Raw genomic sequence first — 18,358 nt, forward strand, 5'->3', positions numbered from 1 at the left:
TTCTTACTCCCTATCCTTTCAGAAATATGCTTCCACGAATCTTAACCAGGAGATCTGACAAATGCCTCCACTGAGTGGGTGAGTTTAATAGCGAGATCAATACAATATATAAATATTCAGTGCAAAATCAGAAGTTCTTAGGTCACTTATCACCATATGAGGCAGTCTGCAGTATACAAGGGAACTCTACAGGATATACTTAGAATGCATATAGAATTTCTTTGATGCATCTCCTGGGGTGTGGTGGAGTAGTTCAAGCTTCTTCCCTGTAGTAGTTGTATAGCTGGGGAAATAACTCTTAATCAAATCTTAACTCTGGGAGTTCTTGCTATGGCGCAGCAGAAACAAATCTGACTAGGAACCATAAGATTGCGGGTTTGATCCCTGGCCTTGCTCAGTAGGTTAAGGATCAAACATTGCAGTGAGCTGTGTATAGGTTGCAGACGCGGCTCGGATCTGGCATTGCTATGGCTGTAGCATAGGCAGGCAGCTGTAGCTCGGATTAGACCCCTAGCCTGGGAATTTCCATGTGCTGCAGGTGCGGCCCTGGAAAAAAAAAAAATCTTAACTCTGTAAATTAACCTAAAGACACTGTACCAATCCATCATCTGACTATTTGCACTGGATGAAGCATTAGTTGACACTTCTTTCGAGAACAAAAGAATCTGTATAACCACTGTATACTTTTCGATCCAGCTAAACAGTATACTTCTGTATACTTGTGTGATCCATCTTTAAGAAGAAATCAGCATTCTATCTAAACCTTAGAATAACATATGTCCTGATACAGTAGGGAAGTACATTGTGAATGATTACGTTAGAACAATCTACGGCTTTTACAGGAATATGATTAAATAATTAGTCTTTCCTTTTTCCTTCTTACCCCTCATTTATATTTTCAGAGTATTTAACTAGAAAGTAATGGAAAATTAGTGGATTTCAACCTTTCAACCTCCATAGCTCATTTCATTCATTAGTGCTCAGTATTTTGATCTTTTATTTCCAGAGATTCTTCTGAGAAGATAAGATCCACTTCACAACACTCTACTTAGGAAATGTCATAATACAATATGACATGTTTACTTAATACCAGAAGCACAAAGTAATTGTGTGTCATGCAGCCTTGAAAATTCTGATCAGCCCACTCCTCAAAGAAAACATTGCAGTCAATTATCTACCTGTGTACATATACAGTATATTAAATGTGTAAAAGTATTTGTATAATATGTAATAATTTATATCTATTAAAACATTTTCCCTTCTTTGTGCGCACACACATATATATGTAGACAGAATCAATCAGTAGAGTTTTGTGTGGAATAATTTCCTACTTGATTTATATAAATGGTATAATATTGAACATTTTCTATAATTTGTGTTTTGCTCTCAAAAGCATGACTTGTAAATCTTTCAGTGTGATTACATATGCATGCACTTTATCTACTGCATGGCATTCCATATCTGGATATGCCATAGTTTGTTCCATGATTCTAATAATAATGAACATTGTTTCGGGTATTTAATTATTAAAATGATCATGCAATGAATCTCCTCGTATTAGCTTCCTTGTGCACATGTACAGATACTCCTCAAGGCAAAGCTGTGCATTTCATGTGTGCACAGATAATGCACATAAACATACATAGTTCTTTACTCCATCAAGAACTTATTTTTGTGAGTGAATAATCAGTTATCCCAACATAAGTGAGCTGTTCATCCCTTCTGCAATGAGTCAAAACTCTATCCCCTTATACAAAAATTACATATGCAGCCATACATATGTACATCCATCTAGACCTTCTAGTCTCTTCCACGGTTCTATTTATCTAATTTTATGCCAAAATCACACAGTTTTCATTATTATACTTTATAATATATTTTGAAAATCTTGGCAATTTTTGCACATATACTCTTCTAGGAGAAATGCAGTGGAAATCTTAATTGGAAATGCATTGTATTTGAAGATAAATTTGGGAAGAACTTTCATCTTCATAACACTGAATATACATGAATATAAGACTTATATTTATAAGTCTTTCTCCATTTATCCAAACTTTCTTTTACTTCTTTTGGTATACATTTATTCTCTTCCTATAAAGTTCTTGTACATGTATTAAGTTTATTCTTGAGTACTTTTCAGTTGCTGTGGCTACTGTGAATCATTAACTGTCCTTTAAAAATTACATTTTCTAATGGCTTTTGCTAGTGGATAGAAAAGCTGGCACCCCTATGTTCAGTGCACTATAAACAATAGCCAACACATAGAAAAACCTAAATGTCCATCTACAGTTGAATGCATAATGAAAATGTGGCATATACATAAATGGAATACTCTTCAGTCTTTAAAAAGGACATTTGGCAACATGCAACAGTATGGATGAACCTTGAAGATATTATGCTAAGTGAAATAAGCCAGTCACAGGAAGACAAATACTGCAGGATTCCATTTATATGAGCTATCAAAGTAAGTATCCAAATTCAGAAAAGCAAAGAATGGAGCAGTGGTAACCAGGGGCTGGAGGGAGGGGAAAGGGAGAAGTTACAATCAACAGGCATACAGTTTCAGTTGAGCAAGATGAATAAGCTCTAGCAATCCACTGTACAGAAATGTACTTAGAGTCAATGATAATGTGCTGCACATTTAATAATTTGTTAAGAGGGTAGGTCTCATGTCAAATCTTTTAAAAAATAAAACAATAATAAAGAAAAATGATTTTTTTAGATGTTGACTGCAAACTCTCTTTGATAAACTTTTTTTTTTTTTTTTTGGTCTTTTTGCCATTTCTTGGGCCGCTCCCACGGCATATGGAGATTCCCAGGCTAGGGATCTAATTGGAGCTGTAGCTGCCAGCCTACACCAGAGCCACAGCAACGCAGGATCTGAGCCGCGTCTTCGACCTACACCACAGCTCATGGCAACGCCGGATCCTTAACCCACTGAGCAAGGGCAGGGATCGAACCCACAACCTCATGGTTCCTAGTCGGATTCGTTAACCACTGCGCCATGAAGGGAACTCCTGATGAACTATTTTAAGTTGTAACTGAATGTAAGTCAATTGTCCTAGATTTCGAAGGTAGGCAGTTATCTGCTAAATTCCATCTTTTTCTTTCCAATAATTATACTTCATTTCTTTTGCCTTATTTTGTTGGCCACAGACATCAGGACAATGTTGGATAATATCCTGAGAGATGACACTGCTCTTAAACCAAACTGACTCTAATATTTCCCTCTTATTTTTATTTTATTGTTTTTGAGGGCCATACCTACAGCATATGAAGTTCCCAGACTAGGAGTTGAATCAGAGCTGCAGCTGCCAGCCTACACCACAGTCAAGGTATCTGAGCTGCATCTACAGCCCATACTGTAGTTTGTGGCAACGCAGGATCCTTAACCCACTGAGTGAGGCCAGGGATCAAACCCACATCCTCATGGATACTAATCTGGTTTTTAACCTGCTGAGCCACAGAGGAAACTCCCTTATATTTCCCTCTTACATAAGATGTTTGCTAAAGCTGTCTGCTGTAGATGGCCTACATTAAGTTAAGGAAATTTCCGTCTATTTCTAGTTCCTAAAAGGCTTTTCCTCCTCCTTTTCGTGAATGGGTTTTATATTTGATTGAAATTGTTCTTCAGGTTTCCTGATATAATCACCTTGCTTAGTGAATTACCCTGATAGATGTGCCAATGTTGAAATACCTTTGCATAATTTGACGTTGACTTGTTAATGTCCTGCTGGCTTCAATTTACTGTATATTTAAGGAGCTTTGCACTTGCATTTATGTTTCTGAAACAAATTGCTTACTGTCTCATTGCCACAGAGAGCTGGTCTCTCAGCTAAAATTTCCTTCCTTCCTCAGCATATGGAAGTTCCCAGGCTAGGGGTCTAATCTGAGCTGCAGCTACCAGCCTATAGCACAGCTACAACACCACCAGATCCAAGCTACTCTGCGACCCACACCACAGCTCACAGCAATGCCTGATCCTTAACCCACTGACTGAGGCCAGGGATCGAACCTGCGTCCTCTTAGATACTAGTCGGGTTTAGGAACTCCCAGAATTCAACATATTTTAACATGATTTTCTTTTTTTTGGTCTTTTTGCCTTTCTGGGGCCGCTCCTGGGGCATATGGAGGTTCCCAGGCTAGGGGTCTAATCGGAGCTGTAGCTGCTAGCCTACACCACAGCTCATGGCAACACTGGATCCTTAACCCACTGGGAAAGGTCAGGGATCGAACCCACAACCTCATGGTTCCTAGTTGGAGTCGTTAACCACTGAGCCACAACGGGAACTCCCTTAACATGAATTTCAACAGCTGGGATATAGTTGAAAGTCAACTCACACCTCTCCCTTAAGATTGTAATAAAAGAGAAGAGAACAGAGAACAGTGCCCAGGACAATGCTGTGTGCAGTCTGGCATGTATTCTGGCACAGAATTACTGCGTGTGATCAGGCACAGCATTCTGGTGCTGTTGGCACATCTCTCTGCAGGCATTTGAAACAGCTTTACATTTTGCGGAGGGCAGGGAGGGAGAACATTTATATTGAAACTCCAGTGATACAATGGCAGTATGAAATATATGAATTCTTGATCCTTTTACCAAAGTTTATGCTTTTTCACATGTCTCTTCTTTAAGGTATTTGTTAAGATAAGAGCTATTTCCTGAGTATTTTCTAACTCCATCTTTAAAATAGAGCTGTAAAAAAGTAAATGAAATTCTGCAATAATTTATTGGATAATCTCAAAATTTTCACTTTAACATACATAGCAGAACAATAAGACAATTTATGATTATGACTGACAACCAAAGGTGCTCCTATAAATGTGTCCATCCAGGTGCCAATTACATTTTTCTAGCTTTTGAAGAATCAACTTCAAAGTTGTCTTGAGGGGTCTGAACATCCCCAGGTTTCCAAGATGCAATAGGTGTTTTGATCTTGTTTCTCTGTTTTCCTTCTTGCCATCCGCTTGCTGAGCCTAAGGAGATAGAATACACACACATGAACGTGCACGTGCACACACACACACACAAACACACTCACACAGCCTGCAACTCACCCTATAATTATAGTGAATTACCTAAATAAAAGTCTAGAGTATCTGAGTTAAAGAAATGCAGCTCCATCATGTGACACTGTCATCACACCTTTATGGATCTGGCACTAGATGTCATAGACAACTTTTTCTTGCAACTCTCAGAAGTATGTTTTTCAGTTGACCAAATAGATGACAGAGCATTTTGATGTGTTTTGATACTTTCCAATGGAACAGCTACGCCTTATCTGACCACGGTGAATATTTACCATGTGTCAGCTTTCACCAAAATGTGTAAAAAATAATATTATTATGTGAGCCCAGTGAAGTTTCTGCAGGCTGACAACTGATTGTGCTAAGCTACTTATACAAATCCTAGTTCCCAAGTACAAATTGCACATTCTCAATGTAAATGAGGTAAAGTTGGTATTAAAACCCCAAATGGCCCTGAATGGAAACCTCTTTAAATAAAACATACACCAGCTAATATAGGTCAAGAAACCAGTTTGCTCAGGCAATGAAACATTTACAGCATTTCTCTCCTAGATGAATTCCCGTATGTTGAAAAAGGTGCTGATTCTGGCTGAAGACTTTCCCACATTCATTACTTTTATAAAGTTTCTCTCCAGTATGAATCTGAATTACATCATGGGAAAGCTAGTTTCATGACTTCCTGAGAATAGTTGTGGTCTTGAATATGGAAAGTCAATCTAATGCTTAAAGCACAACGATCAAGAAATAGTAAGTGTAAGTTCTTTGTGAACATTGAAGTGTTATACAAATGTAAGATATTATTATATAGAATTACCTTAGACTGTGAATTCAAGGAAAGAATCATGCCTTATTATTATTGTTATTATTATTGTATCAGCTTCAGTGCCTGGCAAAACATGGACATTTTAATTGTTTTTGAATGAACAGATAAATATTGGAAGTAGCAAGGTGATAGATAAAGCTTAAAGAATATCTAGCAATAACAGTTAAAACGAAGGAAGTATTTGTGTCCTATAATCTTGGCCATTGACACTGCAGCTTGGTGGATGAGGGACTGGGTCAGACACAGCCTGTCCCAGAGACCAAGAAGTCCTATAGGGTCAGAGACCAAAGAATTGGAGTACAGACAGGGGTCCATAGGCAATCTAGCAGGAGGTTAGGGGCTTCAGTCAGAAGTTGGGGGTAAGTTTCTCTATCTCTAAAATGAATAGGAGGGTAAATCTGAATCCCAGTCCCCAAAGAACTTAACTAACAGGCAGCAAACCAGCACAGGGACCAAGCACAGAGGCACCTGACAGGAAACCAGTTGTTGGGATTACAACATAATGGGGCTGATTTAATATAAACTGTCATATGAGTTATAGGGTAGAGGTTTATTACAAATGTGTCCCCGACTAGAAGAGCCAGAAATAATGGCAATCAAGAATTATTCATTCACAGTGAGAAAACCATGAGAACACTTGCTGGAACCCTGGGGCATGTCAAGGGCTCATGTAGGGAGAGTGGAGACAACTTGTTTGGCCCTTGGTTTTCCAATTTATGGATCTTATCTGAATGATCAGAGTCATCCAGAAAATGGGAAACAGAGAGTGTGAATCTACAACTTCTGTAGTATTATTAAAAACAGTAAGTAAAGGACCAGTAGATTCTTTACCTCTTAATTCACGTGTTACTCAAAATGCCTAATATTTCTGGAATTCTAAATCTCATCACATTCAAATGCCACACTTTTTCCTAACACCACATATAAAGTAGTGATAGTTTTGTTTTTTAAATGGAAACCAACACTTGGCTTCCTGAGATAACTGAATTTATTCATTACCATGCAGGGGCTATTTTTAAGATAACTTTCCCATGTCATCTGATTTATGACACATAGAAAAGAAAGCAGTTCTCGGAGCCAATTGGGATAGGATTATGTGTGGCATCTGTAGCAACTGTTCCTCTCTGCCTGTTTTGTATACGCGCCCAATAGAAGGGCAGCTGCATCATTTGTCATCTGGTATCATACAAGAAAGGGCTTTGTCTGGGAACCATGACACAGAATAGACATTTCTCACTTTGGAAATGACTTTCTCGCTTTGGCTTTGATGTGTGTGTTGATAAATGATTTTGGATTGCCTCAGGATTTCCCCGCTGATGGGAGACCGCTGCTTGTTGACAACACTCAATGTCATTGACAGCATCCCTCAATGCCAAAGTCTCTGTGCTCCGAGGTGGTCACAGAGACTGAGATGCCTGCCAAATCTATGTGTGACTGGTCACATTTGCAATGCCAGTGCACACTTAGCCTCTACAGAGCTCTGCTCTCCTGGCATACTTCCACTCCTAACTGGTCACCAGCATCTAATTACTAGCAAGCACTTCACCCTGAAAGTTGCCATATCAGCTCACTGTAAGAGTACAAGGAGTCTCAGCATTACACAGAAGGCCATTCTACCCAAAGTACCTAAAATAGATGCAAAGATTTCACGTGAGTATTCATAGTAAGAGGAAAGGGGCATGATAGCCAAGTTCCAAGTGGGATTGTGAAGCCGGCCTCTAGTTCTTGGCAAACAAAATAAAAGCAGCAGGTCTCTTTGTGATAACAGCGTGACAGTGAACGGATGACTCCTCTCTCGTTAGGAACAAACGTTTAGAGCCATAATTGTAGAACGCTTCTCAGAAAGCATCATTTCTTCACACATCAGGAAGTGCCTGAGGTCCACAGACAGGACTTGATATCTGCCAGCCATCTTTCGAGTTTCAACTTAGATGCTTCTTTCTCTAGGAAGCTGCCCTCTGCCAGCAAATCACCTGCCTGACCCCTCCTGGGTATCTGCATTGCTCCTAAATTCCCACCCCTTTGACTGCAGCTGCTGTGCAGCCCTTCATATCATCCATGGGTACGTTTTGTGAGGCTGACTTCTGGGCTGGGGGTGGGGTAGTTGATCTTACAATCTCCTCTCAAACCGCATGGCAGTGGTTGGCACATAGAAGGCATCTGATAACTCTTACCCAGTTAATTAACCAATTAGCACACGGAGTCCCTCTGTCAAGTTACTTCAATAAGATAGTGTGATGCAGTGAGGCCCCAGCACTTTTGCAAACAGCAAGGAGTTTGGCCCTGACAAGCTTAAGGTGGCGTCCAGCAAAGGACGTAGGGGCTTTCCCTCTTTATCATGCCCCTTCAGGATTAAGGTCCTTCCCCTGTTTACAATTCAAAACAGGCGCTGTTAAAGTGAGGAGAAAGCTATGATACAATGTACGTAAAGATGATGGACTCATTCCTCTACCAGCATGTAAGCCCCAGGGATTCCAATCCATCAGGGAGTTCTGCTCCTTTATCTACACCCTCTCTTGGCTCACAGTAAGTGCTAAACTGCGGTGGTATGAGAGCAGCCTCCATTCTGCCTCCCCTTGAGGACAGAGCATTGGTGACCGATTGCTTAAAGTGAGTCTCACACCAAGGACTGAGTGCCCTGACCAAAGAGAGCTGGGTGGCCCAAGGTTTCCTCCCCTTTCCTTTGGGATAAAGATCCTGCCCTCTTGACTTAAGGTGGGACATCTCTGAAGGGTCATCCAGCTCCAGTTTCCTGTGGGGTTGACTAAGGCTTTGTTATGATTCCATCATGTAATCAAGCAGGACCCCCTGAGACCTTCTGGGACAGACCCCTCCCCGATATCTTTTGCTTTAGTGCTCTCTGAAGTACCACTTAGGTAATAGTATCTGGTGCGCATTACCTGAGTTGTTTTAAAGATGCTAAAACCACCACCAAATGGGAGAAATGAACTACTTGACTGTGAGCATGGAGCCTCAGACCTAAGGGCACCTGAGGATTGATAATGTTAACCCCTGGGGCACTGCCGTGTGACTGCACCAATAACCAGAGAATTGTGCCTGGGATTTCCCCCCAGGGGGTTCCCCCACCCCTCCCAACCTTGCCTTTAAAAATCCTTTGCTCTATAGCACAGGGAACTCTACCCAATATTCTATGATAATCTACATGGGAAAAGAATCTGAAAAAGAATGTGTGTACTGCATCACTTTGTTGTACAACAGAAATTATCACATTATAAATCAACTATGCTTCAATAAAGTTTAAATTGTTTTTTAAATGTCTTATAAATATATTCTTTAAAAATGCTTTGCTGAACCCGCCGGGGAATTCGGGTGTTTTGAACACGTGCTGCCCTGGACGCCTTGCTTGGCGCCCTGCAATAAACACTGCACTTTCCTTCACCACAACTCAGTGTCAGTGGATTGAGCACACCCATGTTTGGTTCAGTAACACTAGGTGCTGAGGATGGAGATGTGAACAAGACAAACAGTATCTATAGTCAGGCAGCTTTCTTCTAAAGAGGGGACATGGGAGTTCCCATCGTGGCTCAGTGGTTAATGAATCTGACTAGGAACCTCGAGGTTCGGGTTCAATCCCTGGCCTTACTCAGTGGGTTAAGCATCTGGCGATGCCATGAGCTGTGATGTAGGTTGCAGACGAGGCTCAGATCCCACGTTGCTGTCGCTGTGGTGAAGGCCGGCAGCTACTGCTGTGCTTAGACCCCTAGCCTGGGAACCTCTATATGCCACGGGAATGGCCCCAGAAATGGCAAAAAGACAAAAAAAGAAAAAGAAAGAGGGGACATGGACAAATACAATTTCCGATAGTGATGAGTGCAATGAATAAAACAGAGTGATGTGATATAGAGGGACTGAAGGTACCAGGGCTTCTTCAAATGGGTTGGTCTGAAAAGGTCTCTCTGATGAAGTGTCATCTGAGCTGAAACTGGTATAACAATAAAGAGTGAGACATACAAAGATCTAGTGGGAGTAGTTCAGGTAGAAGTCACAGCTAGTAAGTACAAAGGTCTGAAGGCAAGAATGTTGTTGGCCCAGTTGAGCTTCATAAAGGTCAGTAGGCCTGTAGCAAAAGAGTGGCTGAGGAGGGAGGCTAAAATCAATCACATAGGGCCTGTAGACTAGAGTTTTGCATAAATTATCAGGCCCAGCTTCATTACACAACTGGACTTTGAATTCAAGGTTTTATATAATTATCACCTTTCTCACTATGTAATTCTTTCTTGTTCCTATCACTAGTTCAGAGAGATTTCCACACGTCCCCCTTAGGGCTGTCATTCTTTACAGAAACAAACAAGGCTCTTCTTCCCTTACCTTGAATTAAGGCTGGAATATATTCAGGCGTCTCTTCACATATTTTATCTCTGCTTCTTGCAAACTGCCAAAGAGAATACTAACCATCCATCTGATGACATCCTAGTCAATAACTCTAATATATTTGCATTATTGTCTGCCTTCTGATATCCCCTACATACTCCATCAGAAAAATCCATACATGGCCAAACCCCAACTGAGGGCAGAGTGAAAGATTTCTCTGGGATCATGTGTGGCTGGATTGAGGGTACAGGGTGGTTGGTGGCTCCTTTTAATGTCAGGGTATCTGAGCATGATCCCCAGCTTGCTAAGAGCCACCTCTATAATTAGGTACCAAGGGCATTTCAAATAAAAATAAGAGAGTGGGAAGGAGATAGCGAAAGATAATTTTATCAAGGACCAGGAATTAAACTATTATCACAAGTACTAAATTAATTTTGAGCTTATGATTACCCAAGGCACAAGAACAGTGTCCTGGGACCTTTTTGTCTAGTAAAAGGATAGATGAGTTTTTAAGGAGAGAACTTGTTTTTTTACAGGTTCTAAAATCAAGGACAAACTATTCAAATAGATCCTAATCACAGACTTGAAGAACTCCAATGGACAATATCACTTTTGCAAAAACATTTCACTTACTATTTCACACTTATTTATTTTTTAGGGCTGCACCTAATATGGAAGTTTCCAGGCTAGGGGTCGAATCAGAGCTACAGCTGCCAAGCAACACAGGACCTGAACCACATCTGCAACCTACACGGCAGCTCACAGCCACACTGGATCCTTAACCCAGTGAGTGAAGCCAGGGATCCAACCCATATCCTCATGGATACTAGTCAGGTTCTTAACCTGCTGAGCCACAACAGGAACTCCTACTTCACATTTCTTATATCAACTTTTGATTAAAATTAGAGATCATATGGAGTTTCCATTGTGGTGCATCGGAAACAAATCTGACTGGGAACCATGGGGTTGCAGGTCTGATCCCTGGCCTTGCTCAGTGGGTTAAGGATCCGGCATTGCTGTGAGCTGTGGTGTAGGTCACAGACACGACTCGGATCTGGTGTTGCTGTGGCTGTGGTGTAGGCCGCAGCAACAGCTGCGCTTAGACCCCTAGCCTGGGAACCTCCATATGAAGCTGCAGCCCTGAAAAAAAAAAAAAAAAATTAGAGCTCATAGGATGTAACCAACGTTAAGTGAGAACATTTGGGTGAGGCACTGGGCTTAAATAATGCAAATGTACTACAGTTGTTGACTAGAATGTTATCAGATGGATGGTTTCCGTATTCTCTTTGGCATTTGTTTTTACCAAGGTTTTGAGAGTTAGGATTGGGATTTCTGAAAAGGATCTCAAGTCCAGATGGCCCACCTTGTTTGAAAACCAACCTGTAAGATTTTAAGATACCAAACAGTGAAATCACACCTGAAAAATACAAGGATCCACCACTGTACCATCTCACAATAAACTTTCTTAAAAATAGTCCCTCTTTTCTGGCATATATTCAGAGACTCACTGAGTTCAGATACTCAAAAGTGTTCTATGTTCCCATGAGCTTATTACCCTCCATTCAGCAACTTTAAACGAAATTCTTGTACTTTTAGTCCCTGAACCTCTAACCCAACCCAGGTCTTGCAGTTAATGTGGATGGCATTGCTTTTATACTACTGCCTGATCTTAAGATCCTCTTCCTATCAAATAATCATTACCTTTTACCAAAAGAAAAAAAAATCAGGATTTACAATAGACCCTGTGGCAGAAGAATGAGAAAGGAGATTTTCAGTACTACAATAAAATCACATTGAAACTATGTGGTAAATCTCTCCCCTTTAAAAAATGTTTTGTGGAGTTCCCGTCGTGGCGCAGTGGTTAACGAATCCGACTAGGAACCATGAGATTGCAGGTTCGATCCCTGCCGTTGCTCAGTGGGTTAACGATCTGGCATTGCCGTGAGCTGTGGTGTAGGTCGCAGACGCGGTTCAGATCCTGCGTTGCTGTGGCTCTGGCGTAGGTTGGCAGCTACAGCTCTGATTCGACCCCTAGCCTGGGAACCTCCATATGCCGAGGGAGCAGCCCAAGAAATGGCAAAAAGACAAAAAAAATAAAATAAAAAAATAAAAAATATTTTGTGTTACAATAGCCTTATCCAATAGAAATATTATGAGATACATATACAACTAAAATTTTTCTATTAGCCAGATTTTATAAAATAAAAAGATACCAGTGCAACTGATTTTAATAACATTTTCAACTTAACCTAATATGCCCAGAGGCTATCATTTCAACGGGTGACCAAAATTTAAAAAACATTAATAATTCGATATATCTATATCTAGTATGAATTTTACAACACATCTTAATGCATTCTACGTGCATTTTAATGTGACTAGTGGCTACCATATTGAACGCTTATAACTCTGTAACATGTGACATGTCTTTCCTGGTGAACCTCAGTCTATAGGACTGAAAAATATTAGTATTACAGAACTACTACAAAGTAATTAATATTTAAATCCTAAGTAACATCTAGCATGCAATTACTTAGAGAATTAATTACTATATTGATTGACTATATTGTTCATTCAACAAATATTTATTGAATCTTTATGTTGTGCAAGTTAAGAGGTTTCTAGATCCTTTGAGGGGTACAGTCAATAGTTACTCCCTGATTGTTTCACAAAATAACAATCAGTTTTGCCTCTTCTGAGTATTTAGATATGATGTAATTTAGCCTCCTTTGTTCTGTGCAGAAGAAGGCAACGAGGGCTTTAAAGGAGCTGGAGCCTACAGAGTGTCAGCTTAGAAGCAAGCCCCTGAGAGCAGGCAAAGGAGTGATGCCATATACTGACATAACAGAAATAATTTCATAACTGCAATACTAGGAGAAGCAGCAAGGTCCCCACCCCCACCCCCACCCCCACCCCGGCTAACAGTACCTGGGGGCTGAAACCAAATACAACAAATAACTTTTATAACTTGTTGCTGTTTTTATTTTATTTTTAATGGCTGCACCTGCAGCATATAGAAACATTAATAATTCCTGGGCCAGGGGTTGAATCTGAGCTGCAACTGTGACCTATGCCACAGTTGTGGCAACACTGGATCCTTTAATCCACTGTGTGGGGCAGGGAATTGAACCCGAACCTCCACAGCGACCCAAGCTGCTGCAGTCAGATTCCTAACCCACTACACCACAGTGGCAACTCCACATGTTGCTCTTTCTTAAAAAAGGATTACTGGATAACACTAATTTATTATCAATCAAAACTTAATTTAGACTTCAGCTTTTCTCCAGATTTTTATTAGAATTCCCCCTTTTGATCTATTTTTAATTCTAAATGAGGGGCGTACTCCTTTTTAGGTTATCTCAGGGCTCTAATACTTGAGTTTACCTTAGCTTTAAGATTTTTCTTAAGATACATCAATGTCTTAGAATGGTAGAATTGTGAACTCTGAGGTGGTAGGTTTTTGAGTCTTTCTGTTTTCTTTTTTGTTTATTTGGAATTTTTTCATTTTTGCAATGACAATGTATTTTTTTAACAGAATATTTTTTATACCATTTTAGGTAAGCAAAATTATAAAAAGGGAAAAATAAGGAAGGAAGGAGAAAAGCGGTGGAAGGGAAGAAGAGAAAAAGAAAACAAGACTCTAGCGTAGACCTTGAGAAGAACAAGAACATTGTTGGGCTGCTGTGATTATCTTTTTTTTTTTTTTTTTTTTTTTTTTGCTTTTTAGGGCTGCACCCGAAGCATATGGAGGTTCCCAGGCTAAGGGTCTAATCATAGCTACAGCTGCCGACCTACACCATGGCCATAGCAACGCCAGATCCTTAACCCACTGAGCAAGGCCAGGAATCGAACCAGCCTCATAGTTCCTAGTCAGATTTGTCTCCATTGCTCCATGATGGGAACTCCTGCTGTGATTATCTCTTGCTGAGATGATCCTGTTGAGGCCACAAGGCCAGACCACATTCTTGTGTGAAAGTGATGCTGCCATATGGGAACAGGTGTTCCCACTGTTAGCTATCCTGAGAAGAGGCTAGTTCTGGATCTGGAAAGCTCCATTTGGGGGTGAAGCTGGAGGGTATACATATGCCAGAGAGTTCTCATTGATGGGGGTTGAGTTAGTCCAGACCACAGGGAGGAAGAAGCCTTGCTGTGACCTGGGTAGTATGGACTCAATTGCCACATCTAGTAGCAAATGAAAGGGGAAACCTGCAGAAGCCCATTGGCTGGGCTAGAATGAGGATATAGTCACTGCGGAGGGGTGATGTCATGAAGCTGGTGGGCTATACCCACAACCAGGTGGCAATGTGGGAAGCCAGTATTGAAACTGTAGGGGTGGGGTAGAGGGTAGGGGGGAGCATGTTTTGGGAAAGCAGCAGATTTGCCAGGAGAACCTGCCAGGAGACCACTCATGGCGGCTAGTTTTTAGGGGTTAAGCTGGTTTGGGGTAGGCATTTATTTATGTAAAATTTTATCTGCTAAAAATTTTTCTTATCCTTTTTTTGTTTTTGCTTTTTTAGGGCCACACCCTTAGCATATGGAAGTTCCCAGACTAGGAGTCAGATTGGAGCCACAGCTGCCTGGTATAGGCCTACACCAGAGCACAGCAACACAGGATTCATGCTGAGTCTGCGACCTACACTACAGCTCACAGCAACGCCGGATCCTCAACCCACTGAGTGAGGCCAGGGATCGAACCCGCATCCTCATGGATCCTAGTTGGGTTTGTTAACTGCTGAGCCATGAAGGGAACTCCCTTATCCTTCTTTATTAAAGGAATTTTTAAGTTAAAAACATTTATTACTGTGTTAGACTATCAAAACTACGACCAGAAAATTACCTAAAAGTAGAGAATTAATTTGACTTTGAACCCCTAAGTTATCATCGGTGCCAGTAACATATCTATCCACACTTAGGAAACATGGACCTCTGCTAGGACTTTTCAGCTATTACTGTTTCCTTTCCCCTTCTTTTATGAACTAATAAAAGCAATGCAAAATGGGGAATCAAAAAAAAATCTAGATTCTAGCCCTATTTTTTTTTACTACCTGTTAACTATTTCCTTGATGTCAAATGGGATGAGAAAGCCTGTCTTAGGCAAAGTTATGAGGACAAAATAATATATTTTATATGCAATAATTGTGAAATGCTATTAAACTGTATAAAACATGGCATTATTTTAGAAAAAAAATTACCTTTCAAGGGCTTTTTAAAAAATATGGTTGTTACTTTCACTAGAACAATTTTTGTGAAAAATTACACCAAAAGGAAAGAATCACTTGGCATTGCTCTACTCTTATATTTTAAAATGTTGAGATCTAGGTGCTTGAGATTCAAGATGTGTGAGTGATAAGCTCTGTCTTTTCCACAGGCATCTTTTAATTTTAGCCTTCTAATTTTAAGCTAACACCATTAGCTTTAGTTTTAGCTATCATGTTTTAAAAATGTAACAAACTCTGTTTTTGTAAACAACCCAGACAGAATGCCACACTCACACCTCCATCACTGCCACTAATTAATCTCAGAGATGTTTCTCATGACTTCAGTTATAAAAACTGCAAAACTAGCAAACAAAAATTTTGCTTTACACCATTTGGGAAGAAAGAGGTTTTAAATAAGCTTTGTGGGGACCTTGACTAAAGTCTAAAGCCTCACAGAAGGTAGTGGTATATTGCAATATATCCTTTGCAACCCTACTAAATTTTGAAGAACAAGTTAATTCTTTCATACACATGCTACATGACACACACATGCTACCAACTAGCAAAGGAGTAAGTATTTAGCAGATTCACAAACACCCTTTCTACTACTGCCCTGGCTCCAGGGGCCATGGCATCAGCAGACGTGTACCTGGGGAACGTGGTGTGAGAGTAGGTGTGGGTGCCTCAGACTGTAAATAGATTAAAGAGTCTCTAACCACTTTTTTGTGTGTATGTGTGTGCTTTTTTAGGGCTGCACCCAAGGCATATGGAGGTTCCCAAGCTAGGGGTCCCATCGGAGCTACAGCTGTGGGCCTACACCACAGCCACAGCAACACAGGATCCAAGCCACATCTGCAACCTACACCACAGCTCAAGGCAACGCCGGATCCTTAACCCACTGAGCAAGGCCAGGGATTGAACCTGCAACCTCAGGATTCCTAGTCAGATTCATTTCCACTGCACCACAACGATCCTCTAACCAATTTCCTACTTCCCCATTTTATCACCACACAGGGCTCTATACTTACCACATAGTGCCTTTCCATAACAGGTTATAAAGTTAGGTGGCATGATGATAGATGCGGTCCAATTCAAAGGGAGCCAAAGACTTTTCTTTCCCTTTCTCTGTCTCCATCTCTGTCTCTCTGTCTCACACACACACACACATACAATCTGTCCAAATAGAATCTATCACTTGGAGTTTACTAAGTGAAGATCCCTGATTTATATACATAGTTAACGTGAAAGGGAAGTCCTCAACTCATTATTAATCAGAACTAGATTTTGAATAAGTTTACCAGACTTCTTGTCCAGTCAACTTAAAGGAGATGGAACTATATTCAAGGACACTGAGACTGGGAGAAAACAGGGGAGAGAAATAAGTCTGAGGCACAGGGCACTCCCCAGGACAGCATCCTGGGGATGCTACATGGCCATGCCATGGGGCCTGAGGCAATCTCGGGACACTGGGCATACTGAAGTGGGAGAGGGCCAAAGAAAGAGTGTTCAATTCCAAGCATTTTACAATCACCAACAGATAAGTCAAGAGTGTAAGCAGCCTCATTGTAAACGGAAGATCACAAGGATCAGGGGATTCTTGGTAACCTAGATTTTACCTGGTGTTTTCTCTATGGAAGAAATATTGGGTGTTCCCGGCGTGGTGCAGCAGAAACAAATCTGACTAGTATCCATGAGGACGCGGGTTTGACCCCTGGCCTAGCTCAGTGGTTAAGGATCCAGCGTTGCTGTGAGCTGTGGTATAGGTTGCAGACAACGGCTCGGATCCCGAGTTGCTGTGGCTGTGGTGTAGGCTGGTGGCTATAGCACCAATTCAACGCCTAGTCTGGGAACCTCCAAATGCCACAGGTATGGCCCTAAAATTCCAAAAAAAAAAAAAGGCCACGAAACTTTGGAACACTGTATTAATTGTGAGTAGATAATCAGTGACTCATTCATTCAGCATTTTAAAAGAGATTCCCAGAGAGGTAAAGAGGAGACAGAAGGAGTTTCCGTCATGGCTCAATGGTTAACAAATCCGACTAGGAGCCATGAGGTTTCGGGTTCAATCCCTGGCCTTGCTCAGTGGGTTAAGGACCCGGCGTTGCTGTGAGCTGTGGTGTAGGTTGAAGACACAGCTCAGATCTGGTGTGGCTCTGGTGTGGGCCGCGGCTACAGCTCCCATTGGACCCTTAACCTGGGAACCTCCATGTGCCATGAGAGCGACCCTAGAAAAGGCAAAAAGACAAAAAAAAAAAAAAAAAAAAAGAAAAAAGAAAAGAAAAAAAAAAAAAAAGAGGAGACAGAACCTAAACCAAAGCAAAAATTCTGAAATTCTTCCTAGCAGAACAGCCCTAAACATTAGGAGGTGGTTAGAGACGAGAGGAGAGGGAAAAATATCCGCATTAAATTGTATATCTTTCTTCTCTCTTAAGACTATTAATTCAAGTGAGAAAAAGTAATAAAGAATATCAAAGGCCAAAATAAACATTAAGAGAAAGAAAGTCACCAAGTCAAATCTGTAGTCTGAGGATGTTGTGGCTAAGGGTCATGCTTCATTCACTTTGACTTCATGAGTAATGTCTGGGGGTTGATGGGAGCTATCTAGACCCCAGATCTTTTCTCAGTCTCAGCTGACAGTGCCTCTTCCTTTCTCCACCCATAGTTGTTCAATTACCACCCAGTGTCTTGTTCAATACTCTCTCTCATAACCCGGGGGCTTGCCTCAGTTTGCTATTCTTTTTGGACAACTCTATTCCTGGAAACCTAGTTGCTCACAGTAGGGAATACAAACTAAAGGAGGCCCCTCTGTCTTCCATGGGAAAAATCACAGAGAGTCCCAAATAAGGGTAGATTTCTGGGGCCTCAAACATCAAGAGCTCTGAGCTACCTTCAAATGCTTTTCGGCAGAACTTCCAGAAAACAAGACACTTAATAAGCAATTTAGTTCATCAAAACCAAGACAAAATGCAAGTAATGA

At 40.9% G+C, this 18,358-nt stretch overlaps 1 long non-coding RNA gene across 1 annotated transcript in view; it reads right to left on the minus strand.

The window, feature by feature from the left end:
- The window catches only part of LOC102166619, an 87,812-nt gene continuing 72,871 nt past the window's right edge, over nt 3,418-18,358 (minus strand). Inside the window, exon 3 of the long non-coding RNA XR_002344011.1 lies at nt 3,418-4,977. This is a non-coding gene — a long non-coding RNA (uncharacterized LOC102166619). The remainder of the gene's footprint in view (nt 4,978-18,358) is intronic.

This window comes from Sus scrofa, chromosome 5 (genome assembly GCF_000003025.6).
Source record: "Sus scrofa isolate TJ Tabasco breed Duroc chromosome 5, Sscrofa11.1, whole genome shotgun sequence".
Classification (NCBI taxonomy): Eukaryota; Metazoa; Chordata; class Mammalia; order Artiodactyla; family Suidae; genus Sus; species Sus scrofa.